This window comes from Oryctolagus cuniculus, chromosome 19, assembly GCF_964237555.1.
Source record: "Oryctolagus cuniculus chromosome 19, mOryCun1.1, whole genome shotgun sequence".
Lineage (NCBI taxonomy): Eukaryota > Metazoa > Chordata > Mammalia > Lagomorpha > Leporidae > Oryctolagus > Oryctolagus cuniculus.
Window position 1 is genome coordinate 27,262,967 of NC_091450.1, and position 18,035 is coordinate 27,281,001.

At 49.4% G+C, this 18,035-nt stretch overlaps 1 non-coding gene across 1 annotated transcript; it reads right to left on the minus strand.

Moving 5' to 3' along the window:
• Positions 1 to 8,820: 8,820 nt before the first annotated feature.
• LOC127491508 (small nucleolar RNA SNORA7) lies at positions 8,821 to 8,958 on the minus strand. The gene has a single exon (XR_007920229.2). It is a non-coding gene; the product is annotated as a small nucleolar RNA SNORA7 (small nucleolar RNA).
• Positions 8,959 to 18,035: the final 9,077 nt, after the last annotated feature.

Below are 18,035 nucleotides of genomic sequence, written 5' to 3' on the forward strand. Positions count from 1 at the left end.
GACTTCCTGGCAGTGAAACCTACAGATTAATCCTCTTCTTTCTTTCCCATGGATCTAGCATTGAAAGAGAGGGGCGGGGTGGGGGGGGCTGCATTCCAATGGGGGGAGAAATTTCTTTTGAAATCTATCTTTTTAAGATTTGTTAACTGATTTGAAAAGTAGAATGACCGAGAGAAACAGAGATCTTCCATCTGCTGGTTCGTTCCCCAAATGCCTGCAACAGACAGGAGTCAGGAACTCCATCCTGGCCTACAATATGAGTGGCAGGAACTCAAGTACTTGGGCTATCTCCCACTGCTTTCCCAGGTGCCTTACTTAGACGGAAGCTGGATCAGAAGCCGAGTAGCCCAGATTGGCATTCCGGTATGGGATGCCAGCATCATAAGTAGCGTCTTAATCCCTGCTTTATCCACTGGCTCAATCCCAGGAGTGGTTGGGTCTGGACCAGGCCAAAGCCAGGAGCCAGGAGCTTCTTCCAGGTCTTCCACGTGGGTGCAGGGGCCCAAGCACTTGGGCCATCCGATGCTTTTCCCAGGCCATCAGCAGGGAGCTGGATCCAAAGTGGAGCAGCAAGGACTCGAATTGGCACCCATATGGGATTCTGGCGTTGTAGGTGGTGGCTTTACTCTCCATGCCACAACACTGGCCTACCATTTAAAAGTTTAACTCACATACGTTGAGCATCTATGGGGGATAGGGGATAAAGACAGAGGCCCTGCTTCCTTTAGGAAACTCTGATTTAGTAGGATTAAGCCAATAGTCACAGAACACGTGGTAATTTATATCAGTGCTGTTGATGGAAGTCAAAAACAGAAAGTATCGAATGCACCAAATAAAGAGAAGAGGAAGTGTTAGGTACAGAGATGGGCGTGGGCGGGGGAGCCCCCTCATCACCTGGGATGAAGGCTGCCGGTGCAGGGAGGAGTTTCAGGACACCCAGGGAAAGGCCTGAGGCCGAGCACTTGCCGGGATGGCTGGGGTGGAAAGGCAGGCAGGGAGGGGCCAGATGCCCCAGGGCTTTAAGTCCCGGAGCCACTAGACAAGCGCTGCTGCTTTGTGCATGAAGGGCTTAAGGGTGAAGCCCACCTGGGAATGCCCTGAAGGAGCAGTTCCAGGTTCCCAAGAAAGGTGGAGGAGAAAGGCAGCTCATGCAAAGAACAGGAGAGCCAGACCGACACAGGCAGTGGCCTTGGGAAGGAGATAGGAGGGGGCAGAGCACAGGTGGACTTGGAGCAGTTGCTAACCTCAGAGGGTTCGTCTTCCAGGAAAATACACTTTTTAAAACAAGATTTATTGTAAAAGTGTTATTTATTTATTTGAAAGGCAGAGTTAGAGAGTGGGAGACAGAGAGCTCTACTGGTTTACTCCCCAGATGGCCAAAATGGCCGGAATTGCGCCAATCTGAAGCCAGGAGCCAGAAGATTCTTCCTGGTCTCCCACATGGGTGCAGGGGCCTAAGGACTTGGGCCATCTTCTATTGCTTTCCCAGGCCATAGCAGAGAGATGGTTTGGAAGAGGAGCAGCTGGGACTCGAACCGGCGCCCATATGGGATGCCGGCGCTTCAAGCGGCGGCTTTACCCACTATGCCACAGCGCCGGCCCCACTCCCTGTCTTTCAAATAAATAAAAACAAATTTAAAAATCCTGCAGTGGTTTTCCATTGTGATTACAACGTGTGTAAATTCCCATGGGACGTATTTAATGCTGATAAAATAATGGAAGATACGCGTAATGTTTTTGATTCCAACATGTGTGTATATATATATGTTGAAAGACATTTAAAATTTTTTTGTTTTTAAAGATTTATTTATTTGACATGCAGAGTTACAGAGAGAAAGGAAGAGAGAGAGGAGACAGAGATCTTGCACTGCTGGTCCACTCCCTAAATGGCAGCAAGGCCAGGGCTGGGCCAGGCTGAAGCCGGAAACCTAGAACTCCATCCAGGTCTCCCCCATGGGTGGCAGGGACCCAAGTACCTGGGCCATTTTCTGCTGCTTTCCCAGGCACATTGGCAAGGTGCTGGGTTGAAGTAAAGCAATCTGTTCTCCAACTGACACCCATAGGAGATACTTAACCCGCTGGGCCACAGTGCTGGCCCCAACATTTTAATTTGGTACTTTTATACTTTGGTTTTCATTAACATACATATATATAGGACGCAGGGTGATACGACGATTAGCGTTTTCACCTCCTTGTTTCGTAAGAGCCTGTGAGCACCCCTCTTGTAGCTCTTCTCAAGTGTGTGCTCGGTTTCTGTAAACTGTAGTCACTCACTGCGCTGTAGCACACTGTAGCTTGCTGCTCCTATGGGAATCGGCCCCTCTGGTACCTCTCCCTGCCACCCCTTCTTAGATTCTAATAACTACTGTTGGTATAAGTGCTCTTGTATTTATTTGACAGACAGGTCTCCTACCTGCTGTTTCACTCAACAAATGCCCACAACCACCAGGCCTGGGTCCGACAGAAGCCGGGAGCCACAAAACTCTGAGGCTCCCGTGTGAGTAGCCAGGAAATGGGTAGTTGAGCCATCGCCGGCTTTCCCCCCGGGGTGCACTTTAGCAAGAGGCTGGAGTCGGGAGCAGAGCCAGAACTAAACGCAGCCACGCTGATAAGAGATGCAGGTGTCCCAAGTGGCAGTTTAACTGCTACGCCAAACACCTGCCCCTTTGCGTCCTTGATACCAGCTTTGTTAGTTTCTGTCCATTAGGGGAAACATGCGGGACTTCTCTTCCTGTGTCTCACTTATTCCACTTAGCAGACAGTCCTCCAGTTCCATCGTTTTTTGCTGTAAGTGATGGGCTTTCATCTTATTTTATGTTGAATAATACCGCACTGTATGTATGCACAGTTTCCTTATCCACTCAACTGTGGTGGTCGTCTAGATGACCCCATATTATGAATAGTGCAGTGATAAATGTGGGAGTGCACGTCACTCTTTGCTGATTTTTTCATCTATTTTATTTTTGTTTTTACTACTATGCTGATTTCATTTCCTTCAGATATGTACCCTCAAGTGGGATAACTGGGTCATATGGTAGATTTTTTTTTAGCTTAAATTAGTTTTGCTTTTTAAGATTTATTTATTTGGAATGTAGAATTACAGTGTGGAAGACAAAGACAGAGACAGAGAGAGATCCTCCATCCTCTGGTTTACTCCCCAGATGGCCCCAAAGGCTGGATCTGGGCCAAGCACATGGGTGGACAGGGGCTCAAGCCCTTGGACCACCCTCTGCTGCCTTTTCAGGGTGCAAATTAGAAGGAAGCTGGATTGGAAGTAGAGCAGCCTGGATCGGAACCGGCGCTCACATGGGATGGCAGCGTTGCAAGTGGCAGCTTAAGCCCCTGTGCCACAGCCCAGGCTCCTGTTGGTTCTTTTCGGATCCTCCATGAGGGTCTCAGTGACGGTGCTGTCTTATATCCCCACCTACAGTGTGGGGGGATTCCCTTTCTCCATGTCCTCGCCAACGTTTATTTATTTATTTTGATTTTTAGACAAAACAGCCATTCAGACTGGATTGAGATGATACCTCATTGTGGTTTTGACTTGCATTTCCCTGAAGGCTAGTGATGTTGAGCATCCTTTTGAAAAGGTTTATTTATGTATTTGAAAGGCAGAGTGACAGAGAGAAGGGGAGAGAGACAAAGAGATTGTCCACCTGATGGTGTGTTCCCCAAATGTCCGCAACAGCCAGGGCTGGGCCAGGCTGAAGGAATTCCATCCTAGGCTCCCGCATGGGTGGCAGGGGGCCAAGTACTTGGGTCATCAGCTGCTTTCCCAGGTGCATTAGCAGGGAGCTGGATAAGAAGTGGAGCAGTTGTAACTCAAACCGGTGCTCCTTATGGGAAGCTGATGTTGCAAGTGGCAGCTTAACCCACCTGCCACAGCCACCTGCCCCGAGCATTTCTCCATACACTTGGCCATTTGTATTCTTTTGAGAAGCATCTATTTAGATCCTTGGTCCATTTTTAAATATTGGATTGTTTTTGTTGTTGAGGTATTTGAGTTCCTTATACATTCTGGGTTACTAATCCTCTGTGAGCTATATAGTTTGTAAATATTGTCTCCCTTCTGTTGGTTGGTTGTTCATTCTGTATCCTTTGGTGTGTGGAAACGTCTTAGTTTTTTATAACCACATGTGGCTGTCTTGACATTTTAATTTAAAAAGATCAAATACAGTTTATTCATGGGAACATCTCACAGTCTTGGGTTGGTTTATCAAGGATCCTCTAGCCACAAGGTGGCCTGCAGTGCCGGGGGGGTGGGGGGCTGGGTGCTCATCCCCAGGGCAAGCCACATGGCGTGGCTAACCACAGCACCCCCTCCTTTCGGGGAGTGATTAGCTTCAAGCCTGAGTGAGGCTTCAGGAGCAGAGCTAGTGGGCAAAGTGGGGTCCATAGGAGAAGAGGGTCTGGAACAGAGGACGGGGCAGACAGGGCTGTGTGTGCTGATTCAGCCACACAGCCTGGCTCTAGGGATGTGGGGACGGCCATCCGCTCAGGCCTGCCTGCGGGAAGGCACCCCAGTGACTCAGAGTGAACGCTTCTGGTGGGGATTAGAAACTTTAAATAACGGCTGTAGAGAAGTCACTCGCATACCACACAATTTACCATTTAAGTGTGCGACTCAATGGGTCTTTTATAGTAAACTCAGAGTCATACACAACCATCCCCATAGTCAAGTTTAGGACACCTCCTTTCTTCCTTCCTTTCAATTTATTTGAAAGGCAGGGTTACAGAGATCTAACATTCACTGGCTGTAGTGGCTGGGGCTGGGTCAGGCTGAAGCCAGGAGTCTGGAGCTCCTTCTGTCTCCCACGTGGGTGCAGGGACCCAGGTACTCAGGCTGTCTTCTGCTGCTTTCCTGGGAACATTAGGGAGCTCCATCGGGAGTGGAGCAGCCGGGTATGGAACTGGTGCTCATATGGGATGCTTAACCTGCCGCACTACAGTGCCGCCTCCAGTTCGAGAACATTTTTGTTCCTCCCCGAAAACCCCTACCCGTTGGCAGTCACTGGCTGTTGCCTTCCCGTCTCAGTTGCTGGCTTTCTGGATTTGCCTAGTCTGCGCGTTTCCTCTAAGTAGAATCACACAGTGTTTGATTCATGTGGCCTTCTTCGGTTTCATGCAGTGTTTGGCAGCAGGAGCCGGCCCTTCCTTCTGAGTGCTGAACGATCCATGCGTGTTCTATCCTGGGGACGGACCACTCTCACTTTTCCACTTGGCACACTGGTTGCTTCCAGACTTAGAGCCTTGCTGCCGCCTCCTACTGGATCGGTTCTTGGGCCTGTTAACCTCCGGCTTCCTCATCTGTTCTGACAGCACCTACCTTGTAGGCAGGACTGGTGCCTGCTGATAGGATGCCTTTGTGCAAACTAGAAGGAGACATCCCACCCCCACCCCGCTCCAGGAAAGACGCCTGTGTTGGTTCCTAGTTTTGGTGCCAACAGCAAGAGTGGCTATGGTAGTTCCTGGGCTCGATTCCAGCCCTGTCCCCATTTTTAAAGTGTATAATTCTTGTTGATTTTAGCTTTATAATTTTCTTTCAAAAGACCACCTTCTTTCCTCCCTGCCCCCTTTTTAAGCTTTTATTTATTTATTTGAAAGGTAGAGTTACAGACAGAGAGAGGCAGAGACAGAGAGAAAGGTCTTCCTTCCTCTGGTTCCCTCCCCAAATGCCAGCAACAGTCTGAAGCCAGGAGCTGGGGGCTTCTTCCAGGTCTCTGACGCGGGTGCAGGGGCTCAAGCACTTGGGCCACCTTCCACTGCTTTCTCAGGCTATGAGCAGAGAGCTGGATCAGAAGTGGAGCGGCCAGGACTTGAACCATGTGGGATGCCGGTGCCGCTGGCGGAGGCTTAGCCGACTACTAGGCCACAGCGCTGACCCCTCCAAAGACCATCTTCTAAGTGACCAAGTCAGCTCTTTTTTGCTACCCTCTTTAATGAGGCTATGTCATTCATTTGCAACACACTTAGGTTCCTTTGTGGCAGTCTGTTTTATTCTGGGATCCCACAAGCCCCTTTTGACTTTTTTTAATTTTTTAGAGATTTCTTTATGTGAAACAGAGTTACACTCCTCAGATGGCCAAAGCCAGGAGCCAGGAGCTTCATCTAGGCCTACCATGTGGCCCAGGTACTTGGGCCATCTTCTGCTTTCCCAGATGCATTAGCAGAAAGCTGGGTCAGAAGCGGAGCAGCCAAGCATTGATCTGGCACCCTTACGGGGTGGGTGGGTGGGTGGGGGGTTCTTCTTAAAAACCTTTCATCGCAATGCCAGCCCCCTGTGGGTACTAATTAAAAATTCGCATCTTGGGGCTTGTGTTGTGGCATAGCAGGTTAGCCGCTACCTGCCTGCCTGCGCTGCTGGCAACCCAGTTCAGAGCGCTGGTTGGAGTCCCCACTGCTCCTCTTCTGATCCAGCTTCCTGGTAATGCCCCAAGGCCTTGGACCCCTGCACCCATGTGAGAGACCCAGATGGAGTTCCAGGCTGCTGGCTTTGGCCTGGCCCAGCCCTGTTCATTGCAGCCATCTGGGGAGTAAACCAGTGAATGGGAAAAATCTCTATCTCTCTGTGCCTTTAAATAAACATAAAAGATAACAAGACTTAAGAATTCCAGGCCCAAGCCCCACCCTAAACCTATTGAGATGTACTCCCTGGGGTGGGGCAGGAGGGGGGAATGTGGGTGTGTGACAAGCTCTTCCAGGGCCCTGGTCAGAAATTGCTTCTGGGTGACTTGCACAATTCTGGAGTAGAAAACACTGGGAACCTGGGGACCTTGGGGGCCGGGGGCAAAGGAAGGGTCTCACCAGTGGCTGCTGCCCGAAACGGGGAGCCAACAATCTACCAACAAGGCAACCAAGAACATAGGAATGCAGTGCCTGTCTGGAAGAGAGGCCATCCGCACTGCACTCTCAACCCAGCCCAGGCCAACTCTGGCTCCTTTTTTTTTTTTAAAGATTTATTTATTTTATTTGAGAGAGAGATTCTTCCATCTGCTGGTTCACTCCCCAAATGGCCGCAACGGCCGGAGCTGAAGCCAGGAGCTTCTTTTGGGTCTCCCAAGCTGGTGCGGGGGCCCAAGGACTTGGAGCCATCTTCTCTGCTTTCCCAGGTCATAGCAGAGAGCTGGATTGGAAGTGGAGCAGCTGGGTCTTGAACCGGCGCCCATGTGGGATGCCAGTGCTTCAGGCCAGGGTTTTACCCGCTCCACCACAGCGCCCCTCCCTGTAACTCAGCCTCTTGGGTGTCAGATCCTCACCTTGGAGGTTGCCTGTAGTTCTAGTGTTATAGTGTGTGCCCTTTGAATGTTCTATTAATTCTGAAGGCATCACACACATACAGGCCAAAATTAATTCAATCAGTAAATAGGTGCCAGCAATCTTTGTGTAAAGTGGGAGATATTAAATATTTTTTTGGCCATGTGGGGAGAGAACCAGAAGATGGATAATCTCTCTTGTGTCTCTCCTCTCTCTCTCTCTAACTCTGCCTATCAAATAAATAAATCTCAAAAAAAAAAAACAAAACCAGGATGTTTCCATTTTTCTGCTTCAGTCTCCCGATGAAGCCACCATACTTGGGGACCAACTTGAATTTGGGCCAGGAGCAGCACTCTGTAGACATTTGCTGAACAAACTAGTGAATGTAGGTGAGGTTCAGAACTTGTCAAAGAATTTTACTTTTTTTAAAAAAAAGATACATGAATTTATTTAAAAGAGCTACAGAGCTAGAGGGAGAGACAGATTTTCCATCTGCTGGTTCATTGCCCAAATGGCCACTGCAGCCAGAACTGGGCCAAGCTGAAGTCAGGAGTCTCCCACATGGGTGGCAGGGGCCCAAGCACTTGGGACATCTTTTACTGCTTTCCTAGGCTATTAGTAGGGAGCTGGATCGGAAGTGGAGCACCCGGAACGCCAGCAGCCAGGTCTCACCGGGTCCCATATGGGTTGGTGACGGCTTAACTCACTACATCACAAAGCCAGCCCCAGAATTTCGCTTTTAATGCACAGAAAGTCTCAATGGTGTTTTTCAAACCATTGAAAAGCATCTTGTTCTTCAGGTCACCAGTTGCTTTGTCAAGTTATGGGTAGGAGAGTAACTGGAGACGTGAAGTCCTCCAGTCCCAATTCTGGAAACACCGGCAGCTCTCACCTCTCAGGGGGCTACTGGCATCTCTTGGGTGTCATCCTACAATGCACACAGGAGCCCCCACAACAATGAAAATAGTGGGCAGGCCAACATACCCTGGTGTAACCCCCCCAAAGCCAGGAGCTTGGTGTACTTGGGAGGCAGAGCGCAGTACTTTGTCTTATGCGATGGACACACCAACATTTGAATTCCATTTCCACCCCTTCCTAGCTGCTACTCAATTTCCTTTTCAGTAAAATCAGAGTAATATTGTTTTCTACCAGGAAGCAAAACATGACATAGTGGTTAAAGGTATAGGCTGATAGGAGATATTTTTAAAAGTTTTGTTTATTTGAATGGCAGAACAGAGAGAAAAAGAGGAAGAAAGAGAGGACAGAGGGAGAGAGACGTCGCCCATCACTGTTCACTCCCCAAATGTCCACAACAACGCCAGGGTTGGCCAGGCCAAAGCCAGGAGCCAGGATCTCAATTTGGGCCTCCTGTGTGGGTGGCAGGAACTCACATACTGAAGCCATCCCTGCTGCCTGCCAGTATGCACATCAGTAGGAAGCGGAGGTGGGACTTGATGGTAGGCACTCTGAGGGATGTGGGGGACCCAAGAGGCCGCTGACCTGTTGTGCCACAAACGCCTGCCCCCTCTGGAGGGAGATTTGATCCCTGGTCCCAGTCCTTTCCTTAACCGTTGCAGAGGGTCTTCTAATCACCAGCTACTGAGCAAACTGGGAATGGAACGGTGCCTGTGCGGCCCTGTTTTCCCTCCCGCTTCCGAAGCTGGCAGAAGACTGGCCACACTCCAGACGCGATCCCAGGAGGTCTTCATATTTTTTTAAAGAGATTCATTTTTATTTACTTGAAAGGCAGAGTTAAAGAGAGAGAAGGCAATCTTGAATCTGCTGATTCACTCTCCACATGTGGCTGGGGCTGGGACAGGCTGAAGCCAGGAGCCAGGAGCTTCACCCAGGTCTTCCATGTGAGTGGCAGGTGCCCAAATACCTGGGCCATCTTTCACTGCTTTCCCAGGTACATTAGCAGGGAGCTGGCCAGGAAGTGGAGCAGCCAGGACACCAGTGGGCACCATACTGGATGCTGGTACTGCATGCAGCAGCTGAACCTGCCGTGCCATGCCAGCTTGGCCCCCCTTGCTGTTTTTTTTAATCATAAAATACACATCAAATTTACCATTAGAGACACTTAGTTCAATTACGACGGTGTGCAACTGCCACCATTACCCTCCCCACCAATTTCAGTCGCTGGAGACCGCTCATCTGGTTTCCATCTCTATCCTTTTTGCGTCTTTCATGTAAAAGGAATCACGCAATATTGGTTTTTTGTGTGTTTGGCTGCTCTCACTTTGAATGTTTTCAAGGTAGGTCCGAGGCATGGCCTGCGTCCCTGCTGCTGCATTCTTTATGTGGCTGAGGACTATTCCATGTCATAGATAGATTACTCCTGACATCCATCTGCCAGTCAATTCTGTGGGCAGTTGTGAATAGTGCTGCTGTGAACCTGTGTGTATGGCTTCTGGTTTTAGTAACTGCAGTTCTTTGCAGACACATAATTTTTGGTGGAGTGGCTGGGTCATTTCTTTCTTCTTTATTTATTTATTTGAAAGTCAGAGTTACACAGAGAGAAAGAGAGGCAGAGAGAGAGAGGTCTTCCATCTGCTGGTTCACTCCCCAGTTGGCCACAATGGCAGTAGCTGCGCCCATTCAAAGCCAGGAACCAGGAGTTTCTTCCAGGTCTCCCACGTGGGTGCAGGTACCCAAGGACTTGGGCCATCTTCTACTGCCTTCCCAGGGCATGGCAGAGAGCTGGATCAGAAGTGGAGCAGCCGGGACTCAAACTGGTGCCCATATGGGATGCCAGCACTGCAGGCAGTGGCTTTACCCGTAACGCCACAGTGCTGGTTCCGGCTGGGTCACTTCTATGGTAATTCTGTGTTTAACTAACTTTGAAAAATCATTACCTTGCTGTTATTACTCCTGAGACCTATTTTTTCTTAGCTTTACTTATTTTCATTTGATTGGAAGTGCAGAGATAGAGATCTGACATCTCCTGGTTCACTCCCCAAATGTCTGCAATAGTCATGGCTGGGCTGGGCTGACATCAGGAGCTGAGAACTCCACGTAGGTCCGTGGGTGGCAGGAATCCAAGTACTTGGAGCCTTTACCTGCTTCTTCCCAGGTGCCCAATAGCAGGAAACTGAATCAGGAGTAGAGCCGCAACTTGAACCAGGCAGTCTGATGTGGCATGTGGGTGTCCTGAGCGGCTTCCCTCTTTGTCTTGGTTTCCTCGCCTGTTAAAAAGCATGGGTGACAGTTGAAATTCAGGATTGTAGAGGATTAATTGAGTGAGTTAGTATGAAGTCCTTGGAACTGTGCGTGCAAGTGCTGAGCCCGCAGCCACCGTTCGCAGTTGTTGGTCTTCACGGGCTGTGAGTGAGGACCAGGCCAGCTGCTCACACAGAGGTCTGTCACTTGGCTCAGGGGGCAGCTCCTTCTCTGGGCTGGAACATGACAGACCTCTCGGCTAATATCGGCGCAATCAAAATACAGCGGTTGTGTGTGAAGTCTGAAGCAAGGGATGGTTCCTGAAGATTCTATGAGTCAAGAGCAGTTCTGCTGGAAGATGGGCTGTGGAGTCTGTCTTCCAGCTAGTGGGTGAGAAAATAGTGCAAATACAGCTCTAGACAATGGGATTCTGGGGTCACGCTTTTCATGGGAGGGGGCGTTTCACTTTGGGGATATAAAGTGAGTTTCTTTTTTTTTTTTTTAAGATTTATTTATTTGAGAGGTAGAGTTACAGAGGAGAGAATCTTCCATCCGCTGGTTCACTCCCCAAATGGCCACAATGGCCAGGGCTGTGCCGATCCGAAGCCAGGAGCCAGGAGCTAGGAGCTTCTTTCGGGTCTCCCACATGGGTGGCAGGGGCCCAAGCACTTGAGCATTCATCTGTTGCTTTCCTAGGTGCATCAGCAGGGAGCTGGGTGGGAAGTGGAGTAGCTGGGACATGAACCGGTGCCCATATGATATGCCGGCACATAGGACAGCAAGTCTACCTGCTACGCCTCAACATCAGCCCCCAAATTAAACCTATTACACACTACCATAATTCCTATCAATTTGTTTCACAAAAATGTAAAATAAAGTTTGACCAACACTGTATTTGCACCTAAACTGATACAAAGGGGCATTTTTAAAAGATTGTAGTTCCCATGGGTAGAGGAGATTATTAATCTTTTTTATTGCAGTGTATGGAATCCAGCTTCCTGGGCTCTAATTTGGGCTCCTCCTTGGCTGGCTGTTGAACTTGACCTAGTTAGGGAACCCAGTGACTGTAGGTCAGTTACCTTTTCCGTGAAATGGGGATAATAGGCACCTACAGTCCTCTTAGTGTTGTTCTGAGGATAAAATTAGGTACAAGTCCATGGCTCATCGCATTATTTAACTGAGTGCTTAAATTTTTTTTTTAATAATCATGTAATTGGAATTATCCCTTGTTCCAGACTCTTGCCCTTTTAAGAGGATCTGACCAAGATAAGTGGGTAATGGTTTGACTAATTTGATGATTAGTAGAAAAACAAGGGATGGGGTGAGGGTGGGGAATTCGGTTTTGTGGTGCTGTGGCTTAAGCGTCTACTTGCAATGCCAGCATCTCATAGTGGAGTGCCGGTTCGAGTCCCAGCTTCTCTGCCTGCAATCCAGACTCCCTGCTAAAGTACTTGGGAGGCAGCAGATGATGGCCGGAATACTTGAGTCCCTGCCACCCACCTGGGGAACCAGTATGGAGTTCCTGGCTCCTGGGTTCTGCCCGATCCAAGCCTGGCCTTTGTGGTCATTTGGGGAGGAAGCCAGCAGATGGAAGATCTCTCTCTGCACGTTTCTGTGTGTGTCTCTCCTTCTGTCACTTTGCCGATCAAATAAATCTTTAAAGGGATAAGGAAAGGACACCACCAACTGCCTGTATTCGTCCTACCTGTCATTTTACTGTATCTTTATATAAAAGTTTGAGTCAATGTGGTCAATCTGTCAAAGCATCTTTGTGAGCTGTTTTGCAAAAAAAGAACCAGGACCCCAACCTCTCTCCACACACCTGGCCAACCAGGAGCAGTCACTACAGCAAAGGGACGTTAACTTCCGCTGTCTCTTTCCCCAGGAGGAATGCTGTCACCTGACTTGGGCTGAGTTCACTGCCCTATGGTCATCATTCGTTCGATTCGTGTAACCTTGAGGCAACCCAGTCCCCAGCACATAGTAGGCACTCAACCCATAACCACAGTTGGGGATCCCGGGGTCAGGGCCTGGGGGCTGGGGTCTCATCTCATTCTCCTCTTACTCTTACCACCTATTGTGGAATTTGAAAAGTTTTATAATTCCTGGTGGCAGCTGCCTTCCCACTTTCCTGAGAGAGCCTTGTGTTAACTTCCCAAGTTCAAGTTTACAGAAGACTGTGTGGAATCCAGATCATGCGTTTCTGATCCTGGAGACCCTGACCTGCCCCCACCCCCAAACTGCTTGATCTTGGCTGTATGACCTTGACTAAGTCCCTTATCTCCTAAACCCAAATCCTTATCTCCAACCTTGTGGGGTGGAATTAGGTCATCTTTCCAGGTATGGATTATTTAGGAATTTAGCGGGGCAAATGGCAATCCCATTTCCTCTATGTCGCTGGATTTCAGACCCTGACCAACGTAGCTTCCAGGTAGATAAATATTTTGGTTCTCAAGAAGAAAAACCAACCTGCTGTTTATGCCAAGTCATGGCATAGGCCTCAGGAACAGCAAAATATGTTTTGCTCAGAAAGTAATGATAGGGTGGCCCCTCCCTCCACTTTACTGGCTCTGCCTAATGACAAGTCAGCTCCCCTGGCAGGTCCTGTCTCCCCGGTTTTCCATCTCTTCCTTGGGTCTCTGGTGTCTCAACTAGGGTAGGGATTATGAGTTTTTTTAAATGTGCAGTGATCTGAACGGGTGCCCTTGGTCATCCTCTCCTGGAGCTGTCTGAGTGGCTTTTGGAGGCATCTTGGCATTGAACCTCCGGGAAGCAGCCCTTACTCACGTCTTGTACATACACACCCTCTGTGCACGGGGTATCTGCTTATTGCAGACCTCACTCCACCAGAGCAAGAAGAAGCTCCAGGGCCCCTGGAATAACCGAACCTGGGCCCTTCCAGCAAGCACCAAGGGCGCAGGGGTGCAGGGGTTGCTTTTCTAGAGGCTGTCGGGGCCCAGAAATGAACTCTGCTTCTACCACCTGCTCCCAGCGAGAGCTACACAGGGCCCAGGCAGGAAGAAGCAAGGGTGTGCTGTCCTACTGACTGCGGCTGAGAGGGCACCCAGGCCGGCTAGCGCTGGCCTCCCACCTGTACATCCAGGACAGCCTCTGGCTCCTAGAGAGCAGTGAGGTAGCACAAGCTGAGGTGGAAATCATGCCTTCTGCAAATCTTCACAAGCGCCTACTATGCGCCTGGTGCTGTGAATGGGACCCTTTATCCTCTCCAGGCGCTCCCAGAAGGGGAGCTGATGACTCTGTGCTGATGCTGTGTGTTCCATCATCACTGATGCTTAAAGCAGCACCCACGTGTGATCTTCGAGTTCTGAGGACCCGGAGCCCCAGAGGGCTCACGTCAGTTCTCTTCTTAGGGCTGCACAAAGCCACCTTCAAGGGCTGGACTCTCTCCCTGAGGCTCTGGGGAAGAGCGAGCTCATTCAGGTTGTTGGCAGAATTCGATTCTGAGGCCTCTGTGATCTTGCTGGCTGCTTGCAGCTGGCAGTGGCCTCTGTCAGGTGTTTCCCCATGACCCCGCATTCGTCAGGTCTTTGTTACTGCAAGTGAAACCCCTGAGAGAAGCTACCCTGCAAGGGAGAAGGTGCAGCTGTAGGGGTTCACAGGTCACGCCTCGGCAGTCTCATTGCCTGGCTTGTTTTATCAAGATTTCTATACTTATTTGAAATGCAGAAAGAAAGAAAAAAAAAATCTTTCATCCACTGGTTCACTACACAAATGGCTACAATAGCTGGGGTGGGGTTGGGCTGAAGTCAGGAGCCAGGAACCCCATGCAAGTCTCCCCCGTGAGTGGCAGGGGCCTAAGCACCTGGGCCATCTTCCCCTGCCTTCCCAGGGGCAGGGTGTTGGATCAGGAGCAGAGCAGCCAGGACGCAAACCAGCACTCTGATAGGGGATGACTCTGTCACAAATGGTGGCTTAACCTCTGCACTGCAGCACCAGCTCTGGCCAGCCCCATTGCTTTCAGCATCTGGCGAGGTCAGAGGATGACCAAGGGACAATTGCCTGGCAAACCAGGAAGTGGAGAGCAAAGTGAGGCTCAGCTTGCTTTAAATAACTAACCCTGTCTCAGGACCTTCCTTCCAAGGTCACCTCCCAGTGACCTAAGGGCTTTCTGTCAGACCCACCCCCTAGATGACATGATTACATCAACTCTCCCCCTTCATCCAATAGCCACTAAGCACTGACTTTGGGAATCGGGCCCGCAGTGCATGGCCAAACCTGGTGCACCTGCAGAGAGCTAGCCACATTGTCCTCTGGACTGCAACAGCCCCCTCCTCACCAGTAGACTCCTCTTAGCGCACGCCTCTCTCTGACTTGCCATAAGGTTGGAGAAACAAGCTCTTTTAAAGGGTCAGTATGCGTATGGTGGACCCAACTGGGTCACCTCCCCGTCTTGAATTCAGTGGATTAGCACCCTTAATTACATCTGCAAATGTAAATCCATTTTGCCCATGATCTAACATGATCTCAGGAATCACAGCAGGGTTGAAGGTCATGGGGCTTAGAATTCTGCATGCCAGCTATGCAAACAAGCAATGGCAGTTACTGTACATCATGGTGAAAAAGTAAACTCGTAAACTCGGTCCAGGGCTGCAGTGACTTGGGGGGTGGATGGGACAGGGCAGCTTGGGAGAGTACAGATCTGGCGCAGGTGGTCTCTAGACCCTCAGCTCTCATAGCATTTCTTCACATCTGGATCTCCAGCTAGACTCCTGGTGAACTAACACCTTGTTATTTCCAAAAGGTTGACTAACAGACATCTTAAATGTAGCATAGTTCCTCATCCCATCCCTAAAAAACAAAGCAAAGCATTTTTAAAAGTTACCCTAATTTTCCTTCCAAACTTGTACCTCCCCCAGATGTGGCCTTGTCAGTCTTTAGTGTCATCATTCCCCCGGTTGCTCAAGCCAGAGATTCTGCCAGACTTCTCTTTCCCTCCTCCCTCCTTCCTCTCTCTCTCTGCAGGTGCAGCCGGTTTGGCCAGCAGTGTGCCTGCACCTGTCCTTGCCTGGGTTCCACCACCGCCCCATCCATCCCTGTCTTTGCTCCAGACTCTGGGCAGCTGCCACCCTGGTGTTCTCCCTGTTCTTTCCAAGGTGGCCTTTCAAAATTTACTGATAATTTATGCAGCATAAAGTTTTCCCATTGACAGTGCTCCGTGAAAGGGTTTTTATAGTATATTCAGAATTGTCCAACCATCATCCCAGAATCTAATTTTAGAATATTTTCATCACCCCAGAAGGAAACCCTGGACCCACCACAAAGAAACCAGTAGTCACTCCTCAAACCCCTCGGGCCCCAGGCCTGACAACCTTTAATTTTGGTGTCTGTGGCCTGTTCTGGACATTTCATGGAATTTTGGAAGCATTCAATTTTTGTATCTTTCTTTAAGGTTCATTCACATTTGTAGCATGTATCAGGCTTCCTTTTATTGCAAAACAGTGTTGCATCATATGGCTGTCCAGGTTGAACATTCCTGATCTGGAAATCCCAAATCCAAAATGCACCAAGCCTGAAGCTTTTCTTTTTTTTTAAGATTTTATTTACTTGAAAGGCATAGTTACAGAGAGAGTCTTCTATCTTCTGGTTCACTCCCCAAATGGTTACAACGGCCAGGGCCCGAAGTCAGGACTTGCAGGTCTCCCACATGGGTGTAGGGGCCCAAGGACTTGGGTCATCCTCCTTTGGTTTCCCAGGAATATTAGCATGGAGCTGGATTGGACATGGAGCAGCCAAGACTCAAACCGGCACCCATATAGGAAGCTGGCACTGCAGGTATGCCATAATTCTGTGCCCAGCCTGAAACTTAGAAAAAAAATTATATATTTGAGAGAGCAAGATTTCCCATCTACTGGCTCCCCGAATCCCCACAATAGCTGTGACAGGGCCAGGCCAAAGCTAGGGGCCTGGCATTCCGTCCAGGTCTCCCGCATGGTTTGCAGGGACTCAACTATTTGAGTCATGTCTGCTGTCTCCCAGTGTGTGCATTAGCAGGAAGCTGGAACTGGGACGTGAGCTCCAATAGATGGAATAACGAATGTGGATGTCAGCCGCTAGGCCAAATGGCCACCTGCTCCAGAAACAGTTTTGTGCTTGGACAGAATGCCACAAGTGGAAAATAATTCCACACTGACTTCATATGATGGGTTGCAGTCAATGCAGGCGCTCTAAAAATCTTGTTTAAAATTAGTTTGGGACCAGCACTGTACAGCAAGTTAAGCCACCACTTGAGACACCCGCATCTCATACCACCAATTCAAGTCCTGGTTGCCCTGTTTCTGATCCAGCTCCTTGCTAATGCGTCTTGAGAAGGAAGAAGGCGGTCCAAGTACTTGGGCTCTTGCTACTCATGTAAGATACCCTGTTCCTGGCTTCTGACTTTAGCCTGGCCTGGACCTGGCTATTGTGGGCATTTGGAGAGTAAACCAGTGGACAGATCTCTGTCTCTGTCACTCTGCCTAAATACGTTTTTGTGTTAAGATTTATTTGAAAGGCAGAGTGACAGAGAGGCAGAAGCAGAGAGAAAGGTCTTCCATCTGCTGGTTTACTCCCAAATGGTCACAGTGGCTGGAGCTGAGCGGATCCAAAGCCAGGAGCCTGGCACATCTTCCGGGTCTCCCACACAGGTGCAAAGGCCCAAGCACTTGGGCCATCTTCCAGTGCTTTCCTAGGCCACAGCAGAACATATGGGATGCTGGCGGTGCGGGTGGCAGCTTTACCCACTATGCCACAGTGTCGGCCCTTTAAATAAGTCTTAAAAAATTATCTTCAGGTATTTAAGGTATTTATGAAACTTAAGTCGATTTTGTGTCTAGAGTTGAGTCCTAGCCCTGAACTATCTTATACATGAATATCTCTTATAAAAATATATCATATATATATATATGAAAATATTCCACACTAAAAAGCTCTGTAATCAGAAACATGTTCTAGTCCCAAGTATTTTGGGTGAAGAACATGCAACCCTGGACCACATTTATTTTTCTCAATCATGGAAGGCATTCCTCCAGACCTCACCATCGCACAGTTGGGTTTGAAGCCACACAGATAAGGTTGGCTGGTGTGAACCGATAGGGGTGTCTATCACCGTCTACCAGAACTGTCCCTTCTTCCCTCGGCTGGCTCCAGAGTGCCTTGAAGGAGGATTCTTTTGCATCTAAAAACTATTCATTAGCATTGGTGGGAATCTGTGTGAATAACAACAGCTCTTCAGACTCTGGGCTGCTGAGGGGCTGGGACCTGCTGTCCTGGGTAATCCTACACTCTGTTCTGCAGGAAGTGCACTGGTGGGGGAGGGCAGCGTCCACTCACACATAAATCATGCATTCATTCAACCAACTTTTAGTGAACACCTGCTGTGTCCCGGGCATCTGAGATTCAGCACTGAAGAAATTCTTTTGTGGCTGGGAGATGGCCAGTCCATAAACTGGAGACGGGGGAACGGGGTAGGACGACAGCAGTGGGACAGGGCTCAGTCTGCTGGCCTCTTGGGGCGACATTATTTTCCCCCTGGAGATGGGGTGGGCTACCCTGCTCTTTGGCGCGCTCTGTCTCTGCCTTGGTTACCATGGAAAAGTCGGGACCCTCACTCCCAGTCTCTCAGG